The 15,809-nt window shown below is 41.9% G+C and overlaps 4 non-coding genes and 8 pseudogenes across 4 annotated transcripts; 10 read left to right on the top strand and 2 right to left on the bottom strand.

The window, feature by feature from the left end:
• Positions 1–1,788: 1,788 nt before the first annotated feature.
• Positions 1,789–1,903, top strand: LOC136724327 (U5 spliceosomal RNA). Its single transcript, XR_010807021.1, has one exon. It is a non-coding gene; the product is annotated as a U5 spliceosomal RNA (small nuclear RNA).
• Positions 1,904–9,445: 7,542 nt separating this feature from the next.
• LOC136724333 (uncharacterized) lies at positions 9,446–9,564 on the top strand (annotated as a pseudogene).
• A 216-nt stretch (positions 9,565–9,780) lies between these two features.
• LOC136724325 (uncharacterized) lies at positions 9,781–9,899 on the top strand (annotated as a pseudogene).
• A 209-nt stretch (positions 9,900–10,108) lies between these two features.
• On the top strand, positions 10,109–10,227 carry LOC136724331 (uncharacterized; annotated as a pseudogene).
• A 208-nt stretch (positions 10,228–10,435) lies between these two features.
• On the top strand, positions 10,436–10,554 carry LOC136724332 (uncharacterized; annotated as a pseudogene).
• Positions 10,555–10,771: 217 nt separating this feature from the next.
• Positions 10,772–10,890, top strand: LOC136724324 (uncharacterized; annotated as a pseudogene).
• Positions 10,891–11,105: 215 nt separating this feature from the next.
• LOC136724322 (uncharacterized) lies at positions 11,106–11,224 on the top strand (annotated as a pseudogene).
• A 218-nt stretch (positions 11,225–11,442) lies between these two features.
• Positions 11,443–11,561, top strand: LOC136724330 (uncharacterized; annotated as a pseudogene).
• Positions 11,562–11,770: 209 nt separating this feature from the next.
• Positions 11,771–11,889, top strand: LOC136724323 (uncharacterized; annotated as a pseudogene).
• A 979-nt stretch (positions 11,890–12,868) lies between these two features.
• LOC136724328 (U6 spliceosomal RNA) lies at positions 12,869–12,975 on the top strand. The gene has a single exon (XR_010807022.1). It is a non-coding gene; the product is annotated as a U6 spliceosomal RNA (small nuclear RNA).
• A 1,422-nt stretch (positions 12,976–14,397) lies between these two features.
• Positions 14,398–14,470, bottom strand: trnak-uuu (transfer RNA lysine (anticodon UUU)). The gene has a single exon. It is a non-coding gene; the product is annotated as a tRNA-Lys (tRNA).
• Positions 14,471–14,689: 219 nt separating this feature from the next.
• trnay-gua (transfer RNA tyrosine (anticodon GUA)) lies at positions 14,690–14,778 on the bottom strand. Its single transcript is given in 2 exon segments — positions 14,690–14,725; positions 14,742–14,778. It is a non-coding gene; the product is annotated as a tRNA-Tyr (tRNA).
• Between the last annotated feature and the right edge of the window lie 1,031 nt (positions 14,779–15,809).

The raw sequence follows: 15,809 nt of genomic DNA on the forward strand, positions 1-15,809 counted from the left end.
AATGTTTCTTTTCCATATATATGTATGTACAGTGGGGGAAAAAAGTATTTGATCCCCTGCTGATTTTGTACGTTTGCCCACTGACAAAGAAATGATCAGTCTATAATTTTAATGGTAGGTGTATTTTAACAGTGAGAGACAGAATAACAGCCAAAAAATCCAGAAAAATGCATTTCAAAAAAGTTATAAATTGATTTGCATGTTAATGAAGGAAATAAGTATTTGATCCCCTATCAATCAGCAAGATTTCTGGCTCCCAGGTGTCTTTCATACTCTGTTGAAGTGCTCCTAATCTCAGCTCGTTACCTGTATAAAAGACACCTGTCCACAGAAGCAATCAATCAATCAGATTCCAAACTCTCCACCATGGCCAAGACCAAAGAGCTGTCCAAGGATGTCAGGGACAAGATTGTAGACCTACACAAGGCTGGAATGGGCTACAAGACCATCACCAAGCAGCTTGGTGAGAAGGTGACAACAGTTGGTGCGATTATTCGCAAATGGAAGAAACACAAAATAACTGTCAGTCTCCCTCAGTCTGGGGCTCCATGCAAGATCTCACCTCGTGGAGTTTCAATGATCATGAGAACGGTGAGGAATCAGCCCAGAACTACATGGGAGGATCTTGTTAATGATCTCAAGGTAGCTGGGACCATAGTCACCAAGAAAACAATTGGTAACACACTATGCCATGAAGGACTGAAATCCTGCAGCGCCCGCAAGGTCCCCCTGCTCAAGAAAGCACATATACAGGCCCGTCTGAAGTTTGCCAATGAACATCTGAATGATTCAGAGGAGAACTGGGTGAAAGTGGTCTCAGATGAGACCAAAATCAAGCTCTTTGCCATCAACTCAACTCGCCGTGTTTGGAGGAGGAGGAATGACCCCAAGAACACCATTCCCACCATCAAACATGGAGGTGGAAACATTATGCTTTGGGGCTGTTTGTCTGCTAAGGGGACAGGACAACTGCACCGCATCAAAGGGACGATGGACGGGGCCATGTACCGTCAAATCATGGGTGAGAACCTCCTTCCCTAAGCCAGGGCATTGAAAATGGGTCAAATACTTATTTCCCTCATTAACATGCAAATCAATTTATAACTTTTTTGAAATGCATTTTTCTGGATTTTCTTGTTGTTATTCTGTCTCTCACTGCTAAAATACACCTACCATTAAAATTATAGACTGATCATTTCTTTGTCAGTGGGCAAACGTACAAAATCAGCAGGGGATCAAATACTTTTTTCCCCCACTGTACATACATATATATGGAAAAGAAACATTACAAGTATAAATCACAATAAGATGTAATAAAGTACAGATAAACAAAATGTAATAAAATGTGATCTTTTTGAAAATGCAGGGACGTCACTGGAAAAGATGAGGTCTGGATGGCAGCATATGTTGCTCCAAAATGTGTACATCTCTTCTGCAAAAATGGTGCCCTCACAGATGTGCGAGTTATATGACAGACAACAAGACAGACAGACAGACAGACACTCACACACACTGTCACACCCCCACACACACACACTTTCACAGAGAGACATACACACACACACACTCACTTTCACACAGAGACAGGCACACACACGTACAGACACACACACTAACTTTCACACAGAGACAGACACACACACACACACATACATACATACATACATATGGAAAAGAAACAATACATTTATAAATCACAATAAGATGTAATAAAGTACAGAAAAACTAAATGTAAGAAAATGTGATCTTTAATACACACAAATATGTATGGCTGGTCGGATGCGTCTTGGACTCGGGTTCCTCTTCATTACGTATAACGCTTTTGCCTTTTGCTAAAGCTTTCCGTGGAGGGGATCGTGGGTGAGTTTGTACCATTTTTGGGAGGCTCTGCCTTGTTGGGGCGGAGCTGTGATCCAGGTGAACAGCAGATCGGGCATAGGTGGGCATGTGGGCGGAGGAGGAAGGCCGGTCAAGCAAATAAGCTTGCTAAGGTACGCAGCAGCAGCAAGCAGCCCCCCCATCCAGCCAGCCAGCCAGTCTGGCTGGCAGTGACTGAGTGGTTGACAGACGGCAAGCAACGGAATGTACATGCTCTGTGATGTCATAGCAGTCAGCTGAGAGAGGCTCGTGATGTCATCGCTGAGCTGGCTGGCTGGCTGGCTCTGTGTGTGTGTGTGTGTGTGTGTGTATCTGTGTCTGTCTGTTTTTCTGTTTGTCAGTCTGTCTGTCTGTCTGTCTCTCTCTCAATTCAATTCATTTGTATTGTCAAAGCAATTGGACATACATACATACATATATATATATATGTAGCGTAAGGTACACTTATAAATTTCAATTAAAGAAGTGAATTCATAGTATCACCTTATCACGAATCCTGGAGTCTTTTAGAACTCAATTTCTGTAATAATTGGACGCAGACACCAATTCCAAAGATATAAATTGTCAAATTTATTTAAAAACAAAGACTAAATGTAGCACTACACTAATTATACAAAAGGGAAAAACTAATTAAAATTCAACTCTAGATCAACAAATCAAAGACAAATCACTTCCGTGACCAAATCAAAGACCATGGGATCACATAGGATAACACACAAATCGTTAAACAAAAAAGGTTATAAACACATTGACTACAATACCGGTTAGTAATTCTAGGAATCACTAAGAAACAGTTGAAAGTGCTAAATTGCAGTTTCAGAAGATGAAAAAAAACTGTAACTGATGGGATATGTAGTACTTTATACTCGAGTGGTCTATGCGATTACACCCTGTTGGTGTTATTAAGAACGCCAAGTACCAGAATGCAGAGCGGGACTGTTTTTTGTGCCGTGACTTGTCGGGGGAAAAACGCGCAGAAAAAACGGATGAGAAGGTGAAGGTAGTATGGCGGTGATGCACGCGTTGGTGAAGTGGGAAAGCGGGGTCGACAAAGACTCTTACAGCGTGATTCCCACTGCTTGCTTTCGCAATTTTGATTTATTCAGCATTGCTGATGATGACGAAGAGACGACTCGAAACTTCAGAGCAGAGTGGAGAGACATGAACAAACCTCCAAAAGGTGGATGGCCTGTCCATGAAGCGCAGATCATTATGACTGGTAAAAATGTTTATTTAAAAAAAAAAAACATTAAAGTCTTTACATGCTATTTGATATATACAATCACAGTATATTTGAAATGAATGTTTAAGTTATTAATGTGTTGTACTTCTAACATACTCTTATAACATGGTAGGTGGTGGTGAGGGCACTAAAAACTCGTCATACTTGACTGGCATTTGTAAGAACGATTTATTGTGTGTTGTGCTTTACAATAAAATCCCCCAAATCACAAAATAAATTAAACCAGATATAATTTAACTTCAGTTTTGATTCAGTGTTGGCTGTTCATCTTAATTTGTATGGTCAAAGCACAGTATTTTTATGACAAATAAATATAATCCCCAAATATCTGTGGACATAATGCAGGGTTTTATTTATTTTATTTTTATTTTAGGAAAAGAAGGTGAACTAAGAAGAAAACTTAATGACCTAACAAAAATGCCCTCTCCTAAAATGAAGAGAGTACCTAAAACAAACAAAAAACTTCAAATTTCAGATGATAGTGACCTTGATGAACCACAGTTACCGGTGAGATAATTACTGCAAATATTAAATAAATGTATTGCAGGATTGTTTTTTTTTAATCATTTTCATATATATATATATATATATATATATATATATATATATATATATATATATATATATTCATTTTAAACTCTTTTTCTCTCTGAATACAGCACAAAATAAGAAAGAAAACCGATGGAGCTTCAAGAATTAGATCCCATCACATTCTACAGACATTTAAAGAGTCCAGTGAAGTTGAGCTACAGCAAAAAGTTAAGCAGCTCGATAAGGAAAACACAAGACTTAAAAATGAAAACCAATGTCTTCGAAACCGTATGGTTGATGGTAAGTTTTTTTATTTATAGCAAATAATTCCTTACCTTGATAAATGTTATTCTTAAGTAATTTAGATTCCAGAGTAATGTATTATAGTTGATCATACTGAAGTAATCTAGAACCACAATACAGACTCGTAATGTGCACTGTCTAATAGTTTAATAATACTGATTATTAAATAAAGTTTTTCAACATAACTTCATAATCCTACATTAATGACTATATGCATTACATTAGACCTGGTAATTGTTGTATTTTATCTTTTTTATTTTTTTCGTAGCTAATGTTAATGACCCACAAAAAGGTCAGTTTGCCAATAACATAGAGCAAGTCTCTCAAGTATAATTGCAGGCATTGATGGTTTTGTTTTCACTTTGTATTAAATATATTACTAGAAATGATTATCAATCAATTTTGGACAATCTGAAAAAAATTGTAACAAAAGCCACATTTATCAGCAATGAAGACAAAAGTGTGTCACCATCAAGTGGTTCTGACAGCCCCACAGCAAATTGTTCTGAATCTGACAAAGAATCACCAAAACAGGTGTAACACTCTTGGTCTACAATATTACAAAGACAAGGTAAAAATATATATATTGAAAACAAATATTGGTTGTAAACAATCTAATGATGCTACATTATCAGGTATATTCATAGTTATAGTTGATAATAAGAATGTAATTGAATTATGGGTGTCACAGATTCACTGACTTTATTATGTCTGTAAATTAATAAACTTAGAATTGAGACATACTGTGGTCTTTAATAACACATTTCTGTAACAAAATCACAGCCTCACTGATAATGTCTGAGTATTCCACTTAACATAATATAAGAATAGTTTGGGGATAAACTTGTTTTTTATTTACCATTGTCTTTTAGGTGGAAATATTCCCAGGCACTGGAGTTTACATTGACAAACTGTCCTGGATCCTTGCAGAGAGGTGCAGCACGAATACGTCATATGCAAGAACCCTGACGGTTGCTGTCTTTGACTTTCCAACATTACTAAAGAGCAATCTTCGTGGTGGTGGCAGAAAGAGAGATCCAACTTCGGAGACATTAAGATCCTCATTGATGTTATTGAGGATCATATACAGCTGCCTTCGGAAGGACACGACGTGTTTCAGTTGCGGGGCTTTGCAGCCCAGCGGGACCCTCTTAATGCCGGACATCAGCTGCCCGAGCCGGTGCGGATGAACAGAGGGACGTTAGACAGCGTTACCTTCCGGGCAGGAGCAGCGAGCGGCAACACCGGGGTGAAAGTGTCGTCTAACACTGTGCCATTAGCCACTAGCTGATTGAGCAGATCAGTGGTTTTTAAGAAGATAACAATGGCAGCAGACTTGATATTTTCACACCCTGCTACCTCCCCAACCGCTAACACACACTGCTCTAGGGGGCAGAACTGCACCGGAGCGATCTTGACTCCATGGCGTCGGGTCAGTTTTTCTTATCAAAGACGCATTCAGGGGGTCCGACCCCCCGACCCGGGAAGAACTACCGGAACTCCCCCCTCCCCTCCCCTGTTCCCCCACAATAAGAAAAGCACTGAAAACAGAAGACAAAATAAACAAACTGAAAAAAGTAAAGCAACAAAAAAACGCAGCCAAAGGACAGAGCTCTCAGCAGCACTCCCGCTCACTGCAGACCCCTCCCACACACTCCCAGCTGAGAGAGAGAGAGAGAGAGAGTGTTAGTGTCTGTCTGTCTCTCTCTCTCTGTAGATGCATCATAGGGAACATATGTAACAATCTCTCTTTTTGTTTACCAAAAATGAGAATTAATGTATTTCAAGTGGGTGTTGCCTTGGTTGGAAACGTTTTAAGATTATTTATGAAGTGTAAAGTGGATTTGTCTCAGTTCTCTGTAGTTTTCAATGTATGTGCCATTCAGTAGCGTTCATGTTACAGATATGCCCTATGCAGTGGTAGGGTCAATAAAATGTCAGTAAAACTTTATTTTAGCAATTATGGAGGGGAAGAACTGCAAATAGAGGGTCCCCACTAATTATCTAACTTACCAACAACGTTTAAAATTAGGTCTTGCGAAGCTGCCAAATAATGCTGTATAATCGTATGTGTCTTCATACAACGGCTGCTATAGTCTGATAGCTTTGATTATATATATATATATATATATTTTCTTGTGAACCACAAATGCTATTTGCTTGATTTTTACAGAGTATGTTATAAATACCATTCTTATGAAGCCTGACAAATTGTATGCTGTAATTATGAATATTTTCAAATCATTTGTTTGTTTTTCCTAACATGTTACAAATGTTCCCTATGTGAAAGATGCATTATATCTTAATAATGTCTAAACAATTAAAGATATACAGATTATTATTTTTGGTAAAGTTATAATACATTGCTATTAACTATGTGTGTCAGTAAAAGTTTAAATTTCCTAAAGGATTTTTATTGATCTTGCAAAATAAGTGTTTAGGGAACATTTGTAACATAGAGGTGGGTTAGCCACCGAGTAAGGGCAGCGGCTCCGGCTCCAGCACCATCACCATGTCGCTGGAAAAGCACTAAGTGAGCTCACAGTGAGCTCAGTGTAATGTCTGCTCTGGTGAGCTCACAGTGTGACCTAGTCGTGAGTTCACGTCTTCACTGGGTAGTCCTTGACAACTTAATTGACTCAAATCTTGGGCTTAATTGGTCAAAATGACCATTGGTTGAAGGTACTCAGGGACTGATGTGTAGAGAGACTTATTAAACCTGCAGGATTGTGGTTTTCCCAGATCAGAATTAACCAGATCACCACAAAGGAACATGGTAGGTGCTATTGCAACACACATTACACAAATACATTGAAATCCAAGTTTGCAGTGGTCCTTGGGCCATTGTGTGGTGATCCAGATCACTTCAGCAGGAATTTTGCAGCGGTCTGGACTACCTCTCTCTCTCTCTCTCTCTCAATTCAGTGCATTTGTATTGTCAAAGCAATTGGACATGCATACATACATACATACGTCTGATGAGTCTCGATTTCAGAGTCAGAATTTGGTGTATACAGAATGAGAACATGGATCCATCATGCCTTGTTACCACTGTGCAGGCTGGTGGTGGTGGTGTAATGGTGTGGGGGATGTTTTCTTGGCACACTTTAGGCCCCTTAGTGCCAATCGGGCATCGTTTAAATGCCACGGCCCATTGTTTCTGACCATGTCCATCCCTTTATGACCACCATGTACCCGTCCTCTGATGGCTACTTCCAGCAGGATAATGCACCATGTCACAAAGGTCGAATCATTTCAAATTGGTTTCTTGAACATGACAATGAGTTCACTGTACTAAACTGGCAACCACAGTCACCAGATCTCAACCCAATAGAGCATCTTTGGGATGTGGTGTGTAGCGTTATGTTGGGTGTATTTGGATAAGAGTATTTGGGCTCTGAGCTGAAGCACGGATCTAAAGAAGACCTCTCCCCCCCAAAGTTATCAGATTTCCTTAGCTCATCAGCTTGGAACTGGTTTGCATCAAAGTGACAGTTTTGGGGAGGATGGCACCGAGAAGAGGCCAAATAGTTTGTTATTCTGCTATGAGATGTCTGGAGAAAGGGGCCTGTTGGTGATAAAAACTCTTTGAAGTGGATGAGAGCTGAAATCCCGACATAGAGCTACGAACCCAGGCCAACCGGCATTTCCAAAAGATGGCATGGATTGACATCAGTCATAAATCAAGCCCCCCTCCAATAGGACACTGGGGGCTGAAACCGAAATCCAATCTCAAGAACTCAGGAACCAATCACCTATTGATCTGACAGACTATAAAGGACAAACACGGCCTTTCTTTCTCTCTCTCTCTCACCTGAACCAGTAACTCGCTGCCACAGCATAACCTGTAGCTCTGTTGCCAGAACCGGAATCAGAAACCAACCAAGTCTTTGCCGGCAACAGAAGAGTTAAACTGGGAGAAGGAGATTGAGCCGTACGAAGAATTCTTTTAAAGGACTTTATTAAATAAAGAACTTTACAGACTGCACTGCCCGCCTGTGCCCACCTGATCAGTGGAGTTTTACAGCTGGACAATTGACTAAGTCGACTGAATACGAAAGTGTCAGTCATTTAAATAGCTATTTGAGTCTTAAGAAACTTGACCCTTGGAACAAACAGGGCCCTGCTTTCCTCAAAGACTTCATCTTCAAGTAACTACGGTGGAACCCCAGCTTACAAAGAAGATTTTGTGCACAACCTTGGAGCCTTCAAACCAGTGGAAAATCTGTTTGGAAACGACTCTACTTTCGCGAAACCCCAACTTCCAGGTGCATCGACTGAGTGGAAGTTCTTGGACAAAGCCGAACCGGACTGCCTTTGTTCCAACCACACGGAACTCGTGCCGTGTGCTGTTATCTGAGCCGGAAGCCAGAGAGGCCTATCTGCGACGAAGTTCACATAAGTTTAACAGTTTGGAGTTCATGATTCATGACATTTGAGAAATCAATTAGAAATGTTAATCTGTGATTCATAACTCTAGAATGTGTAATATCATTTAGTTTTCTTAAATATAAATGTGTGTTGCATTAAACTGTTTTGTTGATAATTTTAGAAATAAAATCTGTCAACGCCGAGAAATATCTTCTCATTCCTGTTTTACTGTTTATTCTGAAATTGACACAAGTTAATAGACATTAGATTAGTGGTGGCCCTGCCTATCCTTAATCATTGAATAATAATCAGTTAAGGGAAATTGTGGTAACAAGTAATGATAGGATCTTTCTTGGCACCTAAACGTAAATGAGACTGATATATATATATATATATATATATATATATATATATATATATATATATATATAATGAGAAGTTACCTGACATAAATACTAACCTGCGTAGTTATTTAATGTGTGACTAATAATACTAACGAGAGACTCACCTTCGTCTTACTAACCGGTATTGTAGTCAATGTGTTTATAACCTTTTTTGTTTAACGATTTGTGTGTTATCATATGCGATCCCATGGTCTTTGATTTGGTCACGGAAGTGATTTGTCTTTGATTTGTTGATCTAGAGTTGAATTTTAATTAGTTTTTCCCTTTTGTATAATTAGTGTAGTGCTACATTTAGTCTTTGTTTTGAATAAATTTGACAATTTATATCTTTGGAAATGGTGTCTGCGTCAAATTATTACAGAAATTGAGTTCTACAAGATTCCAGGATTCGTGATAAGGTGATACTATAAATACACTTCTATAATTGAAATTTATAAGTGTACCTTACGCTACATAATTGGTGCCCCGTGAGAGGAATCTTAGACTGAAAAGAACTAAGTTCTGTAATAGTTATTGGAGAGCTTTGTCCAGAAATCCAGATTCCAAAGGTTAGTAACAAGAAAACTTTTGTAGGCACGATACACTGTTTGTACTCTAGGGGACGCTCTAGAATTGCCCACGTGGTATGTGTATTTTTCTTTTTTTTTTTTTTTTTGCTGGAAGTTCTGTCAATACCCTCCAGCCTTTAAGAGACATCATGCAGCCAGGCCTCTTGGCTTGCGGCCACACCGTTCTGAACGCGCCCGATTTCATCAGATCTCGGAAGCTAAATGGAGCAGCGCCTGATCAGTACTTGGATGGGAGACCTCCTGGAAATACCAGGTACTGCAAGCTTTTTACGTCTCCTGGGTAACTTCATCGTAGATCTTAATACTCTCTTTCTGTCTGGAGGAGATATAATTGATGAAATGTACACGTACCCGGCTACTTTCAACACCCTTTGCTGCACTGATATTTTTTCCTCCATTATTCTTTTTCTTTTTTCTTTTTTCTGGAAGTTCCGTCAATATCCGCCAGCCTTTAAGAGACATCATGCAACCAGGCCTCTCGGCTTGCGGACACACAGTCCTGAACGCGCCCGATCTCGTCAGATCTCGGAAACTAAACGGGGCAGGACCTGGTCAGTACTTGGATGGGAGATCTCCAGGAAATACCAGGTGCTGCCAGCTTTTTACGTCTCCTGGGGAACTTCATCGTAGCTCTTAATACTCTCTTTCTGTCTGGAGAAGATATAATTGAAGAATTGTACACGTACCCGGCTACTTTCAACACCCTTTGCTGCACTGGTATTTTTCCCTCTATTTTTCTTTTTTTTTTTGCTGGAAGTTCCGTCAATACCCGCCAGCCTTTAAGAGACATCATGCAGCCAGGCATCTTGGCTTGCGGCCACACCATCCTGAACGCGACCGATCTCGTCAGATCTCGGAAGCTAAACGGGGCAGGACCTGGTCAGTACTTGAATGTGAGACCTCCTGGAAATACCTGGTGCTGCAAGCTTTTACGTCTCCTGGGAAACTTCATCGTAGCTCTTAATACTCTCTTTCTGTCTGGAGAAGATATAATTGAAGAATTGTACACGTACCCGGCTACTTTCAACACCCTTTGCTGCACTGGTATTTTTCCCTCTATTTTTCTTTTTTTTTTTGCTGGAAGTTCCGTCAATACCCGCCAGCCTTTAAGAGATATCATGCAGCCAGCCCTCTTGGCTTGCGTCCACACCGTCCTGAACGCGCCCGATCTCGACAGATCTCGGAAGCTAAACGGGGCAGGGCCTGGTCAGTACTTTGATGGGTGATCTCCTGGAAATACCAGGTGCTGCCAGCTTTTTACGTCTCCTGGGAAACTTCATCGTAGCTCTTAATACTCTCTTTCTGTCTGGAGGTGTTATAATTTAGGAATTGTACACGTACCCGGCTACTATCAACAGCCTTTGCTGCACTGATATTTTTCCCTCCATTTTTCTTTATTTTTATTTTTTTTTGCTGGAAGTTCCGTCAATACCCGCCAGCCTTTAAGAGACATCATGCAGCCAGGCCTCTTTGCTTGCGGCCACACTGTCCTGAACGCGCCCAATCTTGTGAGATCTTGGAAGCAAATCGTGGCAGGGCCTGGTCAGTATTTGGATGGGTGACCTCCTGGAAATACCAGGTACTGCAAACTTTTTACGTCTCCTGGGTTACTTCATCGTAGTTCTTAATTCTCTCTTTCTGTCAGGAGGAGATATAATTGAAGAATTGTACACGTACCCGGCTACTGTCAACACCCTTTGCTGCACTGATATTTTTCCCTCCATTTTTCATTTTTTTTTTTTTTTTGCTGGAAGTTACGTCAATACCCGCCAGCCATTAAGAGACATCATGCAGCCTGGCCTCTTGGCTTGCGGCCTCACCGTCCTGAACACGCCCGATCTCATCAGATCTCGGAAGCTAAACGGGGCAGGGCCTGATCAGTACTTGCATGGGAGACCTCCTGGAAATACCAGGTACTGCAAGCTTTTTACGTCTCCTGGGTAACTTCATTGTAGCTCTTAATTCTCTCTTTCTGTCTGGAGGAGATATAATTGAAGAATTGTACACGTACCCGGCTTCTTTCAACACCCTTTGCTGCACTGATATTTTTCCATCCATTTTTCTTTTTTTTTTTTTTTTTTTTGCTGGAAGTTCCGTCAATACCCGCCAGCCTTTAAGAGACATCATGCAGCCAGGCGTCTCGGCTTGCGGCCTCACCGTCCTGAACGCTACCGATCTTGTCAGATCTCGGAAGCTAAACGGGGCAGGGCCTGGTCAGTACTTGGATGGGTGACCTCCTGGAAATACCAGGTGCTGCAAGCTTTTTATGTCTCCTGGGTAACTTCATTGTAGCTCTTAATTCTCTCTTTCTGTCTGGAGGAGATATAATTGAAGAAATGTACACGTACCCGGCTACTTTCAACACCCTTTGCTGAACTGATATTTTTCCCTCCATTTTTCTTTTTTTATTTGCTGGAAGTTCCGTCAACACCCGTCTGCCTTAAAGAGACATCATGCAGCCAGGCCTCTCGGCTTGCGGCTACACCGTCCTGGACGCACCCCGTCTCGTCAGATCTCGGAACTTAAACGGGTCAGGGCCTGGTCAGTACTTGGATGGGAGACCTCCTGGAAATACCAGGTGCTGCAAGCTTTTTACGTCACTTGGGTAACTTCATCGTAGCTCTTAATACTCTCTTTCTGTCTGGAGGAGATATAATTGAAGAATTTTACACGTACCCCGCTACTTACAACACCCTTTGCTGCACTGATATTGTTCCCTCCATTTTTTTTTTTTATTTTTTTTTTTTTGCTGGAAGTTCCGTCAATACCCACCAGCCTTTAAGCGACATCATGCAGCCAGGCCTCTCTGCTTTTGGCCACACCATCCTGAACGCGCCCGATCTCGTCAGATCTCGGAAGCTAAACGGGGCAGGCGACCGATTGTCATTTCTCACTACTTCTTTCTTAGCAGACGCCCTCTTCCTGTGCGACTTGCCAAGGCACAAGAGATTTTTATAATGGTGCAATTCAGAATCAAATTACCCACCAAGGCTTAGTACCAATGACGTGTTCAAGACGTTACACAGGTGCAGTGGAGAAATCTACAGGTCACGCACGTCCTGCAGCCCACATTGTGAGCTAATCATTGCAGACCAGGTATGGAGTCATCGTTAATGGCTCAGGGGAGGGGGGCTGTAAGGGAACATCAAGATACGATACGATACGATACGATACACCTCACCTCACCAGCGCAGCCCCGGCCGCTCCGCCTGGCGGCTGGCAGGGGGGAAGCATCTCTGCCCACTACTTCGGCGTATCGGGGATTGTAGTGGATTTCTGCTCCGTTTTCCAATGACACTTGGGATTACGGTTGATTGATTACCTCTCCGGATTTGCACATTCCCCCAGCATGCCTCTGCCCGGCATGGGGATGGGGTGAAGTGTCCCTGTCTGCCATGGTGGTACGGACGTTTGGTGAAAGAGAGGCGCTAGAGTCTCTCCAGGGAAGGCCCCCGGCCTCACCGCCAACGAGCAGGGAGTGGGACAGGCTTCCCGGCCCCAAACAGCGAGTCGCCTCGCTCCCCCGGCCCACCTGGGTACAAAGGCGGGTGCTCTCTAACCCAGCCCTTGTGTTCGCGACGGCAATACGTATAATAAAACTGGAACGATACAGAGAAGATTTGCATGGCCCCTGTGCAAGGATGACACGCAAATTCGTGAAGCGTTCCATATCTTGGTCAGTTTCTCGGTAGCGCGCCGGTTCCCATTGTCCTTGCGGGCATCTGGTGCTTGCGTCGCGGGCGGTTTCTCACACCGTGGGTATCTCTCCCTCTCGCGCCCGTGCTCGGTGGTGTCGAGTCCTCTCGCACTCCTGCGTCACAGCGGATCTCTCGACCCCGTTCGGCGCAAGCGAATTTTCCCTCCGTTTTTGTTCTTTCCACTGCTAGCGCTGCCTCTGTGAAGGCGGATGGTGCTTGTGAGAAGTCAACAGCGTGTCCACCGAAAAGGGTGTCTGACTCCTGGTTTTGGATCCGGAAGGGTTGATAACAGACCGAAACGGTTACAATATGATACTGCTTAGATTAATTGTGAATATGTATTGTGATCGTGCTCGGCTCAGGTGTGCGTTCAGTCCGCACACAAAACATTTCGGTCGCGAAACGTCTAATCAAATCGAATAAAATGGCGGGGATAGCATGTTTGATCCGTGTGCTATTGTTTTTCAACAATTGTAATGCCCTTTGTAACGTTTAACCACTTCGTTACATACAGCTTGTTATAGGATATTTTGAACTGAACCTATTTTGCTGTGAATTTATATTTACTGCGAATAGTTTATTGTGGCTGGTCTTGGTCTGTCTGCACTAAATAAATGATTTGTATCAAGGGATTATTTAGTTTGTCTGTGTACTTTTTTACCTAACCACTAAAGGCCACTCCTTGCACTTCACACATTTGCCCTTTTAATTACTCCCTTACTGACATACATTAACATGCAATGTGCGTGTGATAATAGTTTTAGCAGCCTGTTGCCATTCAGGTGAGACAATAACTAGTAAATCCTTTTATTTATTTTTTCATGTTGGTGCGCCGCGAAGGTTTTTGGTCTCAGCAAAGTGTGCCGTGGCATTACAACGCTTGGGAACCACTGGCTTGGCTTGTTGGGCATCCAGGTATGCACTGAGATTACGATCGGCACGATGATTGTCGTTCTCAGGAGAATTGTGTTTCTTTGCTGATCACGTTCTCTGTCGCTTTTTACACAGTTCTTACAAGTGGCACATTGGGGATGAGGAGCAGAGCATGCTGACATGCATAGCTGTGGACTTCTGCATGGCATGGGGCCACAGGTCATTCCAAGTATTTCAAGACGACTGCAAATGTGTGGACACGTTGTGTTGGCCCAACCCTCACAGATTGTGCCAAGTCAAGTAGAGATGCATGTTGTGCTGTTCTAAAGTGACACGTCGTCAACGGCAAAAACACCTCTCAGAGTTCCTGGCTTGACTTGCCTCTGGAAGACAACACTTGCCCAGGCTGGATATTTGCCGAAAGAAGCAAAGAGGACTAGACACCTTGCCTAGACGCAACTGCATATTTCATTGTCACCTGTAAGGCCATCCAGGCTTTTCACCATCATGGCCCTCGGTCAACAAGGCGCCCGAACAGAGACTCGAACCCTGGACCCTCAGATTAAAAGTCTGATGCTCTACCGGCTGAGCTACCCGGGCTTCAGTGAAGTGCTTCATGATTGTTCCAGACCGCTTTCTGGCCGGTTTAGAAAACTGGGCTCAGGGTGAAAAGGGTCACATGCATATGAGATGTTTGGGCAATGCGAGTTCTCCACAGCAAATCCAAATTTCCGGTGTTTTCTCCTTGTCCTCATGCAATTCCAATGGCTTGACATTTGGGAGCTCGTCCAAAACCGATGTCAAACCATAATCACGCCTTCCTTCGAGCCGGAATTGAACCAGCGACCTAAGGATGCCCGCTGCCTGAAACCTACAGTCCTCCGCTATACCAACTGAGCTATCGAAGGGAAGCTTCTCACCGTCTTCCCCTGGCAGTCTCAGTGGCCGTGCAAAGCCAAGAAGCACCGTGGCTTGGCTCAGTGGTTTTCAACCCGTGTGCCGTGAGGACTACCCAATTGTGTCGTGAGATTTTTATCCCCTGAAAAATATTATGTCATTTTGTTTGGTCAACTTCATAAATCTTGTATCAAATCAAACTTATTCAAATGTGTGAAAATATTACATTTATACATCACCTGTAGAAAGCGTTTCATAACTGAAATGTTGTGTTTGCCGGACTGAACGCACACCTACACTGAGTTGCAGTGCTATCAGTTGTATCGTAAGGTACACTTATAAATTTCAATTTAAGAAGTGAATTTATAGTATCACCTTATCACGAATCCTGGAATCTTGTAGAACTCAATTTCTGTAATAATTGGACACAGACACCAATTCCAAAGATATAAATTGTTAAATTTATTCAAAACCAAAGACTAAATGTAGCACTACACTAATTATACAAAAGGGAAAAGCTAATTAAAATTCAACTCTAGATCAACAAATCAAAGACAAATCACTTCCGTGACCAAATCAAAGACCATGGGATCGCATATGATAACACACAAATCGTTAAACAAAAAAGGTTATAAACACATTAACTACAATACCGGTTAGTAAGACGAAGGTGAGTCTCTCGTTAGTATTGTTAGTCAGACATTAAATAACTACGCAGGTTAGTATTTATGTCAGGTAACTTCTCGTTATATATATATCAGTCTCATTTACGTTTAGGTGCCGAGAAAGATCCTATCATTACTTGTTACCACAATTTCCCTTAACTGATTATTATTCAATGATCAAGGATAGGCAGGGCCACCAATAATCTAACGTCTATTGACTTGTGTCAATTTCAGACTAAACAGTTAAACAGTAATGAGAAGATATTTCTCGGGGTTGACAGATTTTATTTCTAAAATTATCAACAAAACAGTTTAATGCAACACACATTTATATTTAAGAAAACTAAATGATATTACACATTCTAGAGTTTTGAATC

The sequence above is a fragment of the Amia ocellicauda genome, unplaced genomic scaffold, assembly GCF_036373705.1.
Source record: "Amia ocellicauda isolate fAmiCal2 unplaced genomic scaffold, fAmiCal2.hap1 HAP1_SCAFFOLD_181, whole genome shotgun sequence".
NCBI lineage: Eukaryota > Metazoa > Chordata > Actinopteri > Amiiformes > Amiidae > Amia > Amia ocellicauda.